We start from the raw sequence: 17,600 nt of genomic DNA, 5'->3' as shown, positions 1-17,600 counted from the left end.
GATTCTGTCTTCATGTCTTTTTAATTTAAAAGTCTTGCTTAAATCTTGTTTGTTGGTATTGATTTATTAGAATCTCTTTGTTTTGATTTGCATGCAGTTTAAATTGTAGCCTGGCCCCTGGCTGCAGTGTGCAGGCCTCAGCAGCTTCTCTTGCATTTCTGTGCCTTCCGAAAATACTCAGTGCATGTCTTCCACTGCTGGGTTTTATTGAGCTTAATTTCCCCCCCCCATTTACTTATTTTCTCCACATTTCTCAATTTTTCTGAATTTTCAGCTACTTTTGCCATTATTCCCAGGAAAAAACTCCAAAGTGACTTTGTGTCTGTCTCTCATTGTCCAAGATTCCTCTGATATGTTGTGATCTGCTTGGAAAGCTGTGCCATCAATCACTCTTTTAGAAACAAGGCAAGACTTGAATGCAAAGCATGTCCTCGTAGGCATTCTGTGGTTTCATGGCCATGGTTTCATTAAGGAACATTCCAGCAAATGTTTAATTTCACAATGGCAACTTGTCCTAATACTCCTAAGCATATACTTAATTTTAGTGATTGTTTCCTGTTTTGTTTTGCTTTGGATTTTAACATGGACTGTGAGCAGACAGAGGAAGAAGGGAATGGTGGTGTTTTTAGCTCTCTTACCTGCTGGCAGAGGCTGGTAGAGATTTTGCCTGGTGCATTTAAGCATCTTCATGTGCTGCTGCTTTTAATTTGTCAGCCTTTCTTGCCTAAGGTTCCTGTATGGGGAAGTCCACCACTGGTGGCTTTTGCATTTGAAATTCTTCAGCATTGTTTATTTGCATGACTTCGGTCCCCAACAGTTTTTAATGCAGAAGTGACTAAGAATCAGTTTTTAGATTTCATATTTGAGAAATAAGCAAGTGAGGTTAGTCCTTAGTATCTGTTTGTAGTGTAGGTGACCTCTTTTAAATTAATCACTTTGAACATTTCAATAGTACAGTTACTTTATTAGTGGCTTGTGTTGGGATCCAGTGTTTGTGACACGTTTTAGCAAAAGTTGTGTTTAGAGCAGAATTCTGCTCTGATGATAGAGGCCATTGATAAAGGGGATTTTTTCATCACTTGGATGCTTCAGAGTAGCTTCTTTTAAAGAGTGACAGACTGGTCCTGAGGCGTGTGATAGGGAACAAAAGAGTAAAAATAGTAAATAGTAATTAAATTGTAATTGTGTTTTGCATGTGTATGAATGCATATAGGGTCATTTTTTTCTTCCTATCAATGAATTTTCATATTATGGACATAAAGCTTTCAGTGTTAGTACTTTTCTTAAAATGTAATTTATAGAAAAAAAATAATGTTATGAATTAAAACTAGAGAGGTTTGGGGTGACTTGTCTGGATTTGGTTTGGTTGTTTTTTTTTTTAACATCTGAATTTTATTACATACTAGACCTGTGCTGTATCATAACATGTTGCTTAGGGTGTAGAGAAAACCAGAACAGTGAGCTGCATATTTCTCATATTGCATAAAATGTACTGACCCCACTAGATGGTGCTAATTGATAAACGTATGCCTGTGTATATTTATATATATGTATTTAATTTTAACTGGAAGCGTAGATGTCCCTGTCTGTGATTTAAGTTTGGGTTTTGAATGGGTTCATTCTGTAACACTGAGCCGTACAGACGTGATCTCTTCAGTATTATTAGGAACTCAGGGTACCTGAACTGAGTTGGATCTTGGACTAACTTTGTCCAAGTTAGGATTGTAAGGATGATGTTTACTGTGCTAAGCAGGAATAAACCAAACTCATTGTGATTTGAAGTTATCAGTCTCTGCTTGAATGGCAAAACTGAAAGAGGATAATTCTATGCCAAAATTCTCAGCCTGTAAGCAGCAAGCTCTGGGTGTTTGTCTGTTTCCTTTAATTAATGTTTAACTGGCATTTCTGTAAAATCTTAGTTATGTGAAAAATGGAGCTTGCTGAAAAAAACAACTGTCTGACAATCAAACAGACAGTTTAGCCATCATTCATGTTAGAATTGTGTTAGGAAAGTTCTTTCCTTTGGATTTATATTGTTAACAGAACAGTGGAAATTTCTTGCTTGTGGAAAAAAAGTCTGGAAATTAGGTTCTTTATAGTGATACAAAAATAAAAACATTGGTTCAGATTTTTGATGAGTGTTTAAAAACAGTAGTATCAGAAGAAGTTGATAAAGCAAAATGTTTACAGGTAACACATACTTGTTGGCAAATTAGAATGTTTTGATGTTTATAAGTGCTTGTGTTTTCTCAAAGAACAGATGAGGCATTTATTGAAACAAGTATTAAATCTAGGCACATATTTGTTTTGTTTCTAGCATCTAAATGAAATCTTAAACTTACTTAATAGACTTTAAGGAAGTCTGTTAGCAGCGAATTGGAGGCTACCTGGTCTTACTGCACACTATTTCTATGCTTTCTCAGCAGATTTCCAAAGACAACTCTCATCTTTCAATTCTGTCTCACTTTAAAGCTGCTTCTTCAGCTGTATTTAATTGACAAGGCAGGACAATACAGTTGTTTATTTAAAGCATGTCCTGTTACCTTCTTATTTGAAAAAGTACTCTTTTAATTTAATTTAATTGGGGTTTTTTTACATGCTATCTGCATATTCTTAGCAAGTTACCTCTTCAGTTCTCTAATTTGGACTTTAGGAATAATTTAACATGAATGGGTATTAGTATTGGCACAGAAAGGATTGTAAATTTATTTTTGAATTCACTTTCCTTGCCGATCAACATAGCAGCATAAAGCAGTTGCAAGTAGTGGAATATTATTTGGGATTTTTTTTAATTGCTGAATCATATAATGAAATTTAATCACCAGTCAGGCAGTGTTCAGGATTGCCATTTCCATAGATGACCCTCAGCAATAAGATGACTGTTGTTGCTGGTGTGTTTTGTGCTCAGAAGAATTTCAGATAATGGTAGTTTCTGAAGTCAGTCAGCTGTTCACATGATCTTTGTTCTTCATGTTCCTTTTCCAGTTCATGTTTAGTAGCATAATTCTTTTATGTCTTTTAGATATTTCTTCTTTGAAATATTCAAATCTCATATTCAAGAGCAAAGAATAGTTATGTTTTTCTGTAGTACAGAAAGCCAATTTTTCTAAGGAAAAAATCCTCCTCTCAAGTTCATAAAGATCTTTAAATTTAAAGTACCAAACCCCAAAGGAAGAAATACTTTCGTTATATAAAGCAGTAACATTATACTTGCACTGTTTAAAAAAGGTTTGCCATAAAGCTAAAGAAACTTTTATATTTCTTAAAATCTGACCAATATTTTAGATCAATTCTTTCGATTATTTGTTAGAAATAGTGATTCAAATTAGTTAGACATACATTGTGCAAGTATTTGTTGCATTACTTAGGTGATACCTAAAAAGTAAGTATCAGCAGAGTAGTTAAGAGGAAAAAATGGAAGAAAGAAAGAAAAAAACCCCAAAGTTTATTGTTGGAATGTGGGATTGAAGTAAAAGAGACTGTATATATTTTTCCTGATCATTTTAAGTTCATTAGTGTCTTGAATTAACTGTTTTCCTCAAGTTTTGTATTTACAATCATTGTATAAACAAGAGCTGTTTGGTCATTGCAGTAAGGATTGTTTCCATCTCTGTTTCATTACAATTGTGCAATTTTACTGTGTATTCTTTTATAAAACTGCAGGGCTTCAGTGGGAGTTACAATTCCTTTCTTGCTTGCATTAAGTATTCTTTAAGTAAAAATATATTTTAGAAGTAACTTAGAAATAAAGATTTCCTTGTATAATTTGCTTATAAGCAAATATTGCAATTGGTTACAAGTTTCTCACTATCAGTAACTGGAATACCAAAAAAAAAAAGCTTACAATACTTTTTCTAATGAGATCTCATTTTAGTAGTGTTTGTTTGAAAATTAAATACATTTTGTGTCTATGATAAGTACTTATCTTCCTTTTAGTGATGAGGAAAATGGTGCTTAATTCCTGTTGGTAATGTGCTTTGAAATCTTTGGATAAAAAATGATGTCATAATCCTGAGTATTGTTGCCATTTTAATTTGCAGTCTTTATATGTGACTTTAACAGTTTTGTTGTGTGCATGTTCAGTTTGCTGGGTCTGCAGCGCTGCACAGAATTTCCTGAGAGTTGAGTCGGGATCTTTAATGAAAGATTGGTATCTTGTGTTGTGAATTATGAACCCTTATCATTGTCTAAAGGAGGAGAGAGAAATACACACTTCAGTGAGCCCACCTCAAATTCTGTCTTTCATTTAAATCTGAATGCTTCATTTTGAAAAGTGTGTTTATTAAAGTAATAGTACTGAGAAGGGGAGGGCAAAGTAGGACTGTATAAACAGAAGGTTTAAGAGCCATAAATTGGAAATAGCAGTTTGTGACCTGGAATCTTGAGTTCAGTATTGCTCTTACAAAATTTTCCCCTCAAACTTTTACCAAATTTAAGACGTGTTTACATAGGTAGTGTGTGTTTTTGGAGAAAAGATTTGCCATACTTTTATCAAATTCTGAGTAGTACTATTTAGATTGGTACATGGTGAGTTAACTGCTCAGATTTTATTTTACTTGAAAATATATTTATGTACATTAAAATTGTAGGGATCTTTCAGCCTCTCTGGACGGCAATTTGAAGACTGTTTATTTCAAAGAAAAAAAAGTGTTATGTTGTTCCATTCTTTCTGTTCAAGGACTTCATGTCCTTAGCTCACGCAAGAGAGTGGCTTTATTCAAATTTGGAATTGTTCTGATGCTCCTTCCTTTGGAAATGGGGTTAAAAGTACAGAAAAACAATTTTGAAAATACTGTATACAGTAGCCATGTAGACTGTTTGGCTCTAAAGTGTCAGGGAAATTTATTTTGGAGCAAGTGCAACTTGTTTGGCTTTGGTCTGAATTTCCTCTGTCTATCTAGGGACCCTCTTCCTAGAAACAAAGCCATCAAAACCTTTGCTTATTACTGACAAAAAAGGTCCATTTGAATGAAGTCTGTGAAATCTTGTATAATAGGACCTTTATTTTTTTGTATAAGGAACAATGAATTCAAAGTGAATTTTTTTTTACAGAAAAATAAACATTTTAAGAAACTCTGAATGAATAACTGGGTTTGTAGCCAGTATTTATTCTGTTTTGCTTAACATTGCAAAAATAGAATAGCTAATGCATTAGTCTTATTACCGTATTACCTCCGTTAGCAACAAAAGGAGAGAGGAGGAGAATCTCCATCCTTTATTGGTTGTGGGGGAAAACATAGTGACAAAGGATGAGGAAAAGGCTGAGGTACTTAATGCCTTCTTTACCTCAGTCTTAATAGTAAGACCAGTTGTTTGGATACTCAGCTCCGGAGCGGAGGGACAGGAAGCAGAATGAAGCCCCCATAATCCAGGGGGAAATGACCTCCTACACCACTTGGACATACACAAGTCTGTGGGGCCAGAGAGGATCCACCCAAGGGTGCTGAGTGAGCTGGGGGAAGTGCTCACAAAGCCCCTTTCCATCTTCTGCCAGCAGCTCTGGCTAAGTGGAGAGATCCCCATTGACTGGAGGTCATCAAATGTGACACCCATCTACAGGCGGGGTTGGAAGGAGGATCCAGGGAAGTACAGGCCTATGAGCCTGACCTCGGTGCCAAGGAAGGAAGGTCATAGAGCCAGTCGTCTTGAGTGCCATCACACAGCACTTACAGGACAATTATGGGATCAGGCCCAGCCAGCATGGGTTTGTGAAAGGAAGGTCCTGCTTGACCAACTTGGTCTCTTCTGTGACAAGGGGATCCACTTAGTGGATGAGGGAAAGGCTGTGGATGTGTCTGCCTGGACCTTAGTAAAGCCTTTGACACAGTTTCCCGCAGCATTCTCTTGGAGAAACTGGCTGCTCATGGCTTGGCCAAGGGTGCTCTTTGCTGGGTAGAAAGCTGTCTGGATGGGCGGGCCCAGAGAGTGTTTGTGAATGGAGTTACATCCAGCTGGCAGCCGGTCACCAGTGGTGTTCCCTGGGGCTCAGTTGGGGCCAGTTCTGTTTAATATCTTTATCAGTGATATGGACAAGGGGATCAAGGGCACCAAGGGCACCCTCAGTCAGTTTGCAGACACACCAGGTGAAACATGAGTGTTGATGTGCTGGAGGGCAGGAAGGCTCTGCAGAGGGATCTGGACAGGCTGGATCGATGGGCCAAGGCCAATGGTATGGGGTTCAACAAGGCAAAATGCCAGGTCCTGCACTTGGGTCACAACAACCCCAGGCAGCACTACAGGCTGGGGGAAGAGTAGCTGGAAAACTGCCTGGCAGAAAAGGACCTCAGGGTGCTGGTTGACAGTGGCTGAACATGAGCCAGATTGTGCCCAGGTGGCCAAGAAGGTCAGTGGCATCCTGGCCTGTATCAGCAATAGTGTGGCCAGCAGGACCAGGGCAGTGATCATCCCCCTGTACTCAGCTGCACCTCAAATCCTGTGTTCAGTTCTGGGCCCCTCACTTCAAGAAAGACATTGAGGTGCTGGAGTGAGTCCAGAGAAGGACAGCAGAGCTGGAGAAGGGTCTGGAGCACCAGTCTGATGAGGAGCAGCTGAAGGAGCTGGGGGTGTTTAGTCTGGAGAAAAGTAGGCTCAGGGTAGACCTTATTGCGCTCTAGAACAGCCTAACAGGGGGTTGTAGCAAGGTGGAGTCGGTGTCTTCTCACAAGTAACAAGTGATAGGACAAGGAGAAGTGACCTCAGGTTGCATCAGGGGAGGTTTAGATTGGATTTTAGGAAAAATTTCTTCACTGAAAGGGTTGTCAAGCATTGGAATAGGCTGTCCAGAAAAGCGGTAGAGTCACCATCCCTGGAGGTGTTTAAAAGACATGTAGATGTGGCACTTAGGGACATGGTTTAGTGGTGGACTTGGCAGTGCTTGGTTAATGGTTGAAATCAATTTTAATGGCTCTCTTTGCTTTTCAGCTAAAAAGAAGTCATGGTGTATGAGCATAATGGAGGCATTTACTAATTTTCTGTCATATGCTTTGGTGACACTAGCATGAAGACAGGAAATTCTGAAATTAGAAATATTTTAAGACATAAATTTGAGACACAGATCTGCAGGCATATGCCACTGTGCATGAAGGACGTGTTTGTTAACAGTGTCAGTAGTAGGTACTTAGATATGAAGGACATTTTCCAGTAAAAACAAATGTGATGGGGAGGTGCAGTGTAAGTACACAGAGGCAGTGTAAATCAGAGAGCAAGGACGGGATCATGTGGTTCATCAATTGCTCATTTAATGCCTGGCTTGGTTTTCTCGATACAGAAAGAGTGGAAGAGGTGCTTTTTCATTTTACAATAAAAACCAAAAGATGGGTCCTTACAGACCCGAGACTTTGATTATATCTCTCTAGGGCAAAATCACATGTGACAATGGCCTCATAACCTTGGTCAGATTAGTCTCAGAGCTGCTTCATATGTGAGACTACCTCAAATAAACTCCTGAGTGCAGGTGTTCTCCCTACCTCTTCCCGAAGCATTGCATTTTCTCTGTTATCACCGTCATCTTCCTCAGATGCCTCCCTGCTCATCAAGGTCAATCAAGGGTGAACGACAGACAAATGAGGTAATGAGGGACAGTGTTAAATGACTGAGGAGGGAACCCTGAAACCACAGATTAAAAAAAAAAAAAATTACACGGAGAATAGGATTTTACCATACAACTTACTGCAATATGCACAGGCATTTTTTCTATCTTGCAATTTCTGGCTATGCCATAGAAACTAATTATTTGACTGGAATGACTAATAATTCACATGACCAGCATTTTTAGCAAGGCTCATTTTTGTCTTTGATTTTACCAGTTGAGAAAAGTTGCCCTCTTCCTCCCCCCAGGATTCCTTTCCTTCATTTTTATCATGCTGTGCTTCTTTTATTTGCTTTAGCAATCTAATTCAGAATTATCTCATGATATATGCCATCACTGTTAATAGGCTCTTCTGCCATTACAACTCTGTCACACATATAAGTGCTCCATAATCAACTTCTTGCTGGATCAAATTTCAAGCAGCAAGTGCTTACTGAGAGTGGGAGTTGAAGCTGTGGCCTCGCTAAGCACTGCTGGTGATTTGCACTGATAGTACCTGATTTAAAATAATGCTGCTTCAATAACTTTGTACATCTGTTGATAACACACCATTGTATAATTTTTACAAAACATAACCTAACAAGGAAAATGCCCTTAAATATGATCTATTATCAAATTTTGTAACTTAGAAAATTACAGTAATTGTGCATGCGGTTCTGAAAATTTATTTCTGCAAATGCAATGTGATTAGAAATTTCTGGAGGAGTTCTGTTTTGAAGAGATGTCATTGTGATTGCTGGGTAAAGGACACTTTTTAAGTATTATCCAGCACATCCCGGACTCTTAGCAACCTTATCTTTAAGGGCTGAACAGTTGCTAGTGTAGATTTAGATCAAATATAAGGAAGAGATTTTTTTATGATGAGGGTGGAGGGACATTGAAACAGAGAAGTTGTGGATGCTCCATCCCTGTAAGTGTTCAGTGTCAATTTGGATGAGACTCTGAACAACCTGATCTAGTGAAAGATGCCCTGCCCATGTCAAAGGATGTAGACTAAATGATCTTTAAAGGTCAGACCATTCTACGATTCTATGCTTGGGGCTTGGTTTGCATTCTTTTAACACAAACTGCAGAGATTTTGATAACCTCAGAGCACTTTGGTCCTAATATGTATGTTCGTTTTTTGGCTTTTTACAAATAATAGATTTCAAGCACACATCTGACCCATAAAAACAGTGTTGGACGTTTCTTTTGTTTCAGGTGTTTTGCTGTAGCACAAAAATAAACTGATGTTTTTTGCAACTTTTGGACATTGGTAACAGACTTCTTTCCTATGATATCTGTAACGTTCCCTGCAGTGTTGACATGAGTGGGTTTAATCTTCAATGACTATAAAGTTTTAAGATGACAGAAATTAACAAAATCACATCAAGTCTAATCTTGGCCCTTGTTTCATTTCTTTGAATGAGTTGATTACTAAAAGGAGTGCTAAGTGAACTAGTTACCAAGTTCTATCAGGGCTAAAACCTCCTTCTTTTTCAAACTGTATCTCCAGTTATAACCCCCCTCCACTCCTCAGAAGGAAAACACCTTTAGCAGCAGATGAGGTAAGACTCAAGCTAAGGAGTCTGCATTTTGGGGTTTCTGTCAAATAATTCAGATGCCTTGTTGGTTATACCCTCTTCTAGGTGTTTGTGAGGGGTGGAAACAAGTGCTGCAAAAGGAGTCACCACCACTAGATGACTGATGCCCATCCAGTCCCCAAAAAATAGCTGCTTTGGGAAAACATGGCATTATATGGTGTGAAATATCCCTTTGGTCAGTTGGGGTCAGCTGTGCCAGCTGTGTCCCCTCCCAGACTCTTGGCCACCCCCAGTCTACTCCCTGCAGGGGTCAGAACAAGAGCAGAGATGGCCTTGATGCTGCACAAACACGGCTCAACAATAGCTAAACCCTGCTCTGTCATCAGCACGGTTTGGCCACAGATCTACAGCACAGCACCGTGCAGGCTGTGAAGAGAATGAACTCTGTCCCAGCCAAGCCCGTTACAACAGTTTGTACCAGACAGTCTGCAGACTTCCTGATTTTTTTTGTGATTTCATGCTATACTGGTAAACAAACTCATGATTCTTTATTATAGTGCAAGTTTTTAGTTCTTTTGTTAAAGTTATCCGACATTGTTCTAAATAATTTCTGAATACTGAGTTTTAACTATTTAGGTAAAAATATTTCCATGCCATTAGCTTGCTTTTGAATTGCTACGAACTTCGTGCTTCTGCTTTTTGGAACAAAGGCTTAAAAGAAAATTGCTCATCTGTTGTGCTGAAGCTTTGCTGTGGAAAATTGGGCCAGAATCGAGATCTCTGAATATCTGTTTTTATGCCTTCAGAGGCTTGCTTTGATACTTGTAACATTGTCTCAGAGGCCTTTCTGCACTGTGCAATCAATTTATATTTGAGGCAATTTAATGTTACTATGGGGATTGAAATGCTCGTTGCAAACTTTGAGTTGTTAGCTATGATTTATTAATTTCTATTTTGTTAGTCTTTTCTAAAATACATAATGCTAATTTCTTAGCAATATTCTGTGTCTCTAACTGCAGTTCAAGTCAATTGGTGTGAATAGAATGTGATTTAAAGACTGTGTATCAGTCTTTAAGGCATTGCATTAGGTATTTAAAATCAGTTGGCATTTGATTTGCTGCTCCATTTTCTTACATCTTGTGTTCCTCATGCCATAGTACTGTACCAAAGCTGCAGTGATAAGTACTATAGGAAAGTTTGGGAACAAATGAGTAGTTTTGCATTCAGTCTATTTCTATACAGTGTAAATGGGCTTAAAGACACCCACTGAGTGATGAAGATAAAGCAAAGAGTTGGCTAATTTTTCTATTCCTTTCATCTCATACCTTAAGGTTCTGGAAGGAGAAAAGGAGGGAATTAAACAATCTATTAATTAAAATTCTGCATCAAGCAAAATATGCATTCTCTTTCAGCAGAGATGATGGTATGCAGTTATTTTTCTGAATGTTAATGGTTATTTTCATTTGTTTTGTCGTAGCCCATAATTTCCTTTTCCTTATAAGTGATTTGTTTTACCTTGACTCAAAGTTTTGGTCAATTTTAGTGAACTCCCAGTCTAGATCCCACAGTTAAGGTCATACCATTAGTGACCAAATGAAAACCCTAATTCTCATCTTGAAATCTCACTGTGTAAATGTTGGGACTGTTCACAAATGTGTCTTTTACGGTCATGAGTGCCTTGGAATGATTTTTCTTGCTCCAGATATTACAGATGCAGAACACAAATCGCAGATTAAGCCAAAACCAGCACGCACTCCCTCAGCAGTTTCTCTTTTGCTTTCTTTTTTCATTCTCTTGATCTGTTGTGGCTTCTTAATATATACATGCTCCTCTTTGTAGTAGCACCACTTTGTAGTGGTGCCATCAGGGGAATGAAATACTTTTTTGCAAATGTACATGAACCTGAAACTTAGGACAATTAGCAGCTTCTCTGTCTATGAGAGTCTTCCATTATCCATCCATATAAGTGATTAAGCCAATAAATACAGAAGCAGCATGTCAGTGCTTTCATTTCAGACACTCTTGTTGACTTATTATGAAGAATATAATAAAGAGAGCAGAGATGTTCTGCTATCTGTTATGGACTTTCTACAGCTATATACTAAATGCCTGTCTTCTAGACATGTCTTGATACTTTGTGTATGTGTTTATATTGGCATTCTAGTTCAAATCACTAGTGCAGTTTTTAAAGCAATTTCCCATCTTCTCAACTTGTGCTGCTTTGGTTTACATCAGCAGTCCAGTATATGAGATGGATCCATTTCTGCTGAAATTAAACAAGCAGATTACCTGCTGATGGGTATTTAGCAAACAAAGACTAGGCTAATCCAGAATAAAACCCCAGAAATGTGTATGGTGTGGTGATTAGGTCCTCAGTGCCAGTTCTTCTGTCGCATTAAACAAACGTGATGTTGCATATTTTCATGCATGTGTGTAATTAGATGAATTTGCAGGTACCTTGTCTTTATACTGAGTGACATCACATCCCATAAAATAAAATCAAAGTAAGGGAATGTTTATGTAACTAATAAGAGGATATAAGCTTCTGATGTTTCCCAAAAGGTGATACACTCTGGTCCAGAATTATGCTCTGCCCTAGAATGATGGTCAGTGCAAATTTCTCACGGGACCCTATTCAGCGTGTACTGTCAGGAAGGTGTCATTGCCATAAAAAAACCTCTTATCTAGCGATGTTGACACATCTGAGTATCTGGTGACACCCCTGTGTGGTTGGCAGAATATTTTCACATATGTGTGTGGTGGTTCTTGTTTTTTACATGCTGGTATGGCTCACTGATGGGCCAGTGGTTTTGGGGTTACAAATGTTTGCATATTGTATTCCTACATACACTTATTCTTTACCTATGCCAACTGTTCTATTAAAAAGACTAAGTTTGTCTCCTGTTAACTTTTTGGCACGTTATTTCTCCCCTGCTCTTAACTGTTGTTAAAAACTTTGTTTTGATTTGGGTCCTTTCTGCCTTTTGCTACCTCTTGTTCTCTCCACCACCAGTGCCTTTCACGTTTGCTTTTCAAGCAAGGCCTATGTGTGGGCTCCACATCTTGCACTGGATCACTACAGCGTAATATGTCTTCACAGTGTTAATCATCAGCTTTACTTTCTTTGCTAACTCCCTGTAAAATTTAGATTGTTCAATCCATTTAACAAGTGAAATAATCTCAAGGGAAGAAGGGAAGCATTCTTTTAACCTATTCTGTATGTAAAACTTCAGGTTAAGTGCTTGCTCAAACAACTGAGAGGTGTGTCATCGAGTACATACCCACAGAGTACCCTATTCATAGTAATATAAGCCTGTGGGCAGCAAGGTAGTTCCAGGTAACTGAAATGTGTTGATTGTCAGTTTAGAAAGTAGAAAAAAGAAAGTGGAAACAAGGAAGCTGAAAAAATACTCTTGAGATGGAAAAGAGGAGTGGAAGAGAGAACAGAAAGACAAAACCGATGTGATGATAGAGAAGCAGTGTTAGGAATGGAGAATGTTGTAAAAATTGAAAGACAAAAGTCTGAGTGTTCTGTTTATGTCTCAAAATTATTTTTCATAAGTAGGCTTTGTCTCTGTTTTGGAAATTTATTTTACTTTGCTGTACAGAAGAGTTGAAACTCCAGTAATTATAACAGTTTTCTGCATCCTTACTGTAGCTCACTGGCATTGATGGGAAACGATTTTTTCACAACAGTTACAGGGAACTCTAATCTCAGTTTGCTGACACTTTCAGTATCTCCTTTAAAAACATTCTGTTCGTATGTATGAAACTGTAGGTACATCAAGCAGTTAAAGACTGTATTTCTTCAAGTTCAGGAAAAAGAGACAACATGACTGACACATTGCATTTCTTGGGTGGCATCATCTTATGATGAAAATAGTCTATTTTCGAGTTCCGTTGCAATTTTACAGGAACTTTATAGTTGTAGAACTTCCTAGAAGATTGATAATACCTGAAGCCAGGTGTGTAGTTTGCGAAGTGTGTAATATTGTTCTGTAGAGTCTTTCAGAAAGGTCCTGCTTACAAAACTCGACCAGAGCCTACTAAATACTAATAGAATTATACTTGTTTTGAAAGGATTCCTTCCCAGAAGGAGCTGGGGTATTGGAAACTGATGGTATTACTCTGGATAATGCTTATCCCACTCCCCTGTTTTATTTTCAGCCATATGATATTAGAACTGTACATGGAAATTAAGAAATCTGAAAGGAGAAATTAAGCTTATTTTGTAGGACTCTGCTTAAAATTTTTGTTTTTCTGACTTAGAAAGCTCCTTGTGGGTTTTGAAATAGTCCAGGCTGAGGACACTGCTCTGCTTTATTATAGAAAGCTTAATTCAGTCTCTCTGGGAAAATCCAGAAACAATATCTCTTGCTTATAAATGTGCCAAAAATTGTATAAATTTGCAAATGATTATTTTTCCCTCTTGGGGCATAATTTCAGAGGAGATTGTCAGTATTTGCAGAACCTCATAAATCTTCCAAAAGTACCCTACAGTGAAAAGAATAGGTAGTCATAAAAAAATAATCAAAAAAACAAAAGCCCAACAACTTGGTCATCTGTTCAGCAGAACAGCTTTTTATGTTTTATTTACAATTTATAATTCTTGCTTTAACAGACTTTGACTCATCTGTGAAGAGATTTTCAGCATTCAAGCTTTACATGTAAATGTCAGAAGAACTTAAAACAGATGTACTGTATTTCCTATTTTTAAGCATGATACAGTCCTATGTTTTCCATAAGTTCTATAAGTTTCTAGTAGAGAGAAGGCAGTAGTATTAAAGTTACTGGACATCTGGTATAGCTGCAGAATATAAGCTAAAGTTGCCTTTTGTATTAAATAGAATTCTTTAGAAGGAAGCTCAAACAAATGGTCGCAAATATGATATGTTTTATCCTGAGTGGGTGAATTCTCTATTTTACTGGCTTGAATTCACTCTCATATTTCTTTCAAAGTGTTCCAGGACAGTTTTAATTTCTGTTGCAGTTTAATTTCATTAAGTAAAGGGGCCACCTTGTCCTGTTTTGCTTTTCATTTCTGTTTGGTTATTTCACACTGTTCATTTTAATCAACCTAGTTACTTAATCTAGATATTTGAATTTCAAATTCTACTTACGTAAGAATTGAAATTTGGAAACACAGTGCTAGGTGTGCATGTATTAGCATGATTTACAAATTTCAGATTTGGGAATATGATTATCTGAAAGACTGTGGAGAGGTTGCCAAAGCACATGGCTGTGTGCACAGTAGTTTTTCTAAAGGTGGTCATCATAAATGCAGTCATTCATCACCCTGAAATCTGGGAAATTCAAAGGCCACAAGGTGAGCTCTCAAAGTGTGCTCTGTCTTCCTTGAAAGGCAACAGAGATGACCTAGTTCCCAGTGACAAGGGAAAGGCAAGTGCTGTACCCATCTTCAGAAATGGCTTAAAAATACAACATGAGGAACCAGAGGACAGTCAGCAGAACTGTGATCTGGGGGGAAGATTACAGAATATAACATCGTGATGTATCTTTTAGACACAAGGAGGGGAAGTTGCCTGAAAATGCATTTTTACCTCACTGAAACTTTTACTTTGTCAGAGGAGTTGCACCAAATCTCCTGTCTTACTGTGTTCAGGAAGCTATTAGACATAAATGCTGCATACGTTATGAATCCAGAAGTTAGAGGTGGGTGGTAACTGTAGAAGAGCAGTAGGAAGTAGCATTTTTATAATGCATATGATAATTTTATATTGATATAAAAGGTAATCCTTGTATTTTGCCTTGATTGCATCTTTGTGCACAGACCAGTGGTTTTTAATTTCCTTAGGTAAATGCTTTAAATTACAAATATGTGGAAGACAGATATTTTCATATAATGATCTGATATAAAAAATAGATTCAGCTGACAAATAAGGCAAAATTCTATCAAATAAAGTCAGATATTTGGGGGGAAAAACCCACTCTATTGCATCTCAAATGGAAGTGTGCTGAGGTTACAGTGTCTTTTGCTATAGACCATATAATATTTATCTCTAGAGTCACTCGTGCTAGTACAGTTAATCAAACTTCCAATCTGATGTAGCAGAAGCCAATATCTAGAACTGTCCAGTAACAGTTAAATTTTCCTACTTACTTCATTCGCTTCTGGGTTTTGCTCTAGATTTATTTAGGTGGCAGCTCCCTACAACTCTTCCATAATCAAATAAAATCTTAATGATTTCCCTTAAATGCTTAACTGGGTTCCAGTATCCACCCCTAGGAAAATAGAAATTTGTTTTCAGTCATTTGCTGTTTACAGACAGTACCAATAACTAGTTAAAGGTACACAGTGGCACCTCTTAAAACCCTGCTTGTGTTGCATAAGTTTACGATCATATAACATTTTTACAAAGATGGATTATGCCATGATGTCTCAGCATTTTTTTAGTTTGGTTCATTTTTTTCCTGTTTTAATTTCATTGGTAGAGATATGTACAGGTTGTCCAGGGTAAAACCAGCTTCATCGGCAGTGGCACTTCTGTTTCTTTGAGAAACTAGGAGGTAACGTAGGGAACTGCTGTTGACCTCAGAGCTGATGGAAGCTCAGTCTGGATAAAATCAAGATGTTGGCTGAAGCGATCAAAAAATGCTAGATTTGAGACTTTGATTTACTGTGCCTTTTTAGTAATTCAAGTTCACAGTCTAAGTAAATCACAAATTTCTGCTAAAGTCAGGGAGCTGCAACTCCTTGTTTTGTTTAGTTTCTGTGCTTTGTGAGCTAGAAATATGAAGTTCTCCACTCATTTATACTTTTGTGACATCTCGTATGGATTAGTCTGAGTAATTGCTAAGTAAACAATGTCTACTTAAGCTATTTAAAATTCAGACTCATGTTCTTGAAACAATAGGGCTTCATATATAGTTTCCAGATGAGAACAAATTATTTTTCAACTTAGCAATTAAGTGAATTCAGACATCACATTAAGTGATGTCTTCATGCTTCACTGTGATGTTTTAGAACTTCGGTGTCCTTTAACCAATGACATACTGAAATAATCCTATCAAGGTTGCAGAAATGGTGAAGGGGTCAATCAAGACTTAGATCTTGCTATGCCATGTTGTATTAACAGAGCCTGGCCTCACATGGTCTTTACTTCGAAGAAGATGTAGTCTAAATGAGGAAAAACACACGTGAACTTAGAAAGCGTTATGAAGCACAACAGAAGACAGGAAAAATGGCAAGCATAAGGGTCATTTTTGTGGTATTATCTTGTTATGGGTGTAGTTGTAGGAGTTTAGTTTAAATTGAAAAGAACAGGCTGGGGAGAAGGCTGAGGGAGTCGTGGGCAGTGAGAGAAGTGAGTGCTGCTGGGGGTAAAAGTAAACAGAAAAGTGAATGTGGAAGAGAGGGGAAGGCTGGAGGGAACAGAAAGGGATGCGATCTGGTCAACTGAATATTTTCAGTGCACAAAGAGTGGTTTGGTTGCTCTTTAAAACTGTCCTTACTGTCTTGCATCTGTCCTGCTCCTTCCCCAGCAGTGTACTGGGGAGGGCTAGGGTGTCACTGGGGATCCTGTTCCCCAAGGACATGACGGAGTCCCCATCTGAGTTCTGTGCCCCAAGGCCTCTGCCAGACCTTGTCTTCCCCTCCTTGCCAAGCACAGTCCCTGATTTAGCTCCTTCTGCAACTCCTCCAACCATCTGGAGTTCATGCATCCTTCAGAGCAGCAGAACTAAAGTAGAAATCTTAGAATGGGGTGTGTTTGTATCAGTTCAGACTACTGTTTTTTCATTTTTTAAAATTTTAATTAATATTTGTATATCTGTGTATCTTTTGGAAAATAATGTAAATAAAGTTGAATGTTTAATATAGTCCTTTATACCATTCTGAAATGGCTTTCATGAAACTTGTTAGAAGGTTCAAAATATTTTGGGTCTTTAAAGCATTCATACTGGAAAAAAATCTAAATTTTGAAATGCATAATTTGTGGAGGAGGGAACAGGCTGACTGTTTAAATGGTGGTGTATCCTTTCCACTTTTGAAAGAACCAAAACATAGTGCATTTTTAATGTTGATAACTCTCCATTAAAAACTTTAAATGCTCCTAAATGACTTTAACTCACTGAAGGACTGCCTCTTTCTTTCAGATGTGTTAGAATTCATATTAGCACTACATTGCCCTTGTTTCTGAATTATTTTAATGACGGCAGCCGCTCCACTGAGCTGTCTGTCAAGATGTGGGTGGCAGGCTATTATTTCACTTCATAAATCATAATTTACAGGGGTTTTTATATCCATCTTGGGGATAAACACTTTATGCTTTGTGTTTTCAGCAGCAATATAAAACGTAATTGATACTTGAAGCAATATGTTAGAAATATGGACAGAGAAAACCAGGAGAGAAAAATCACAAATGTTTAGTTTTTCTGTGGGTTGGTCTACATACTGAGCATTTTTTCCATCTGATTTCATATTCTTAGCACTTCAACAGAGGATGATGATGAATTGCATTTACATGATT

The 17,600-nt window shown here is 37.7% G+C and overlaps 1 protein-coding gene across 6 annotated transcripts in view; it reads left to right on the top strand.

Annotated features, from left to right (window-relative positions):
• Window positions 1-17,600, top strand: part of MPP7 (membrane palmitoylated protein 7) — a 152,894-nt gene that overhangs the window by 71,418 nt on the left and 63,876 nt on the right. The window lies entirely within an intron of this gene.

The sequence above is a fragment of the Neopelma chrysocephalum genome, unplaced genomic scaffold (assembly GCF_003984885.1).
Source record: "Neopelma chrysocephalum unplaced genomic scaffold, ASM398488v2 Primary Assembly neopelma1_72, whole genome shotgun sequence".
Lineage (NCBI taxonomy): Eukaryota > Metazoa > Chordata > Aves > Passeriformes > Pipridae > Neopelma > Neopelma chrysocephalum.
The sequence above is the reverse complement of the archived record's forward strand: the minus strand, read 5'-3'. Positions and strand labels throughout refer to the sequence as shown.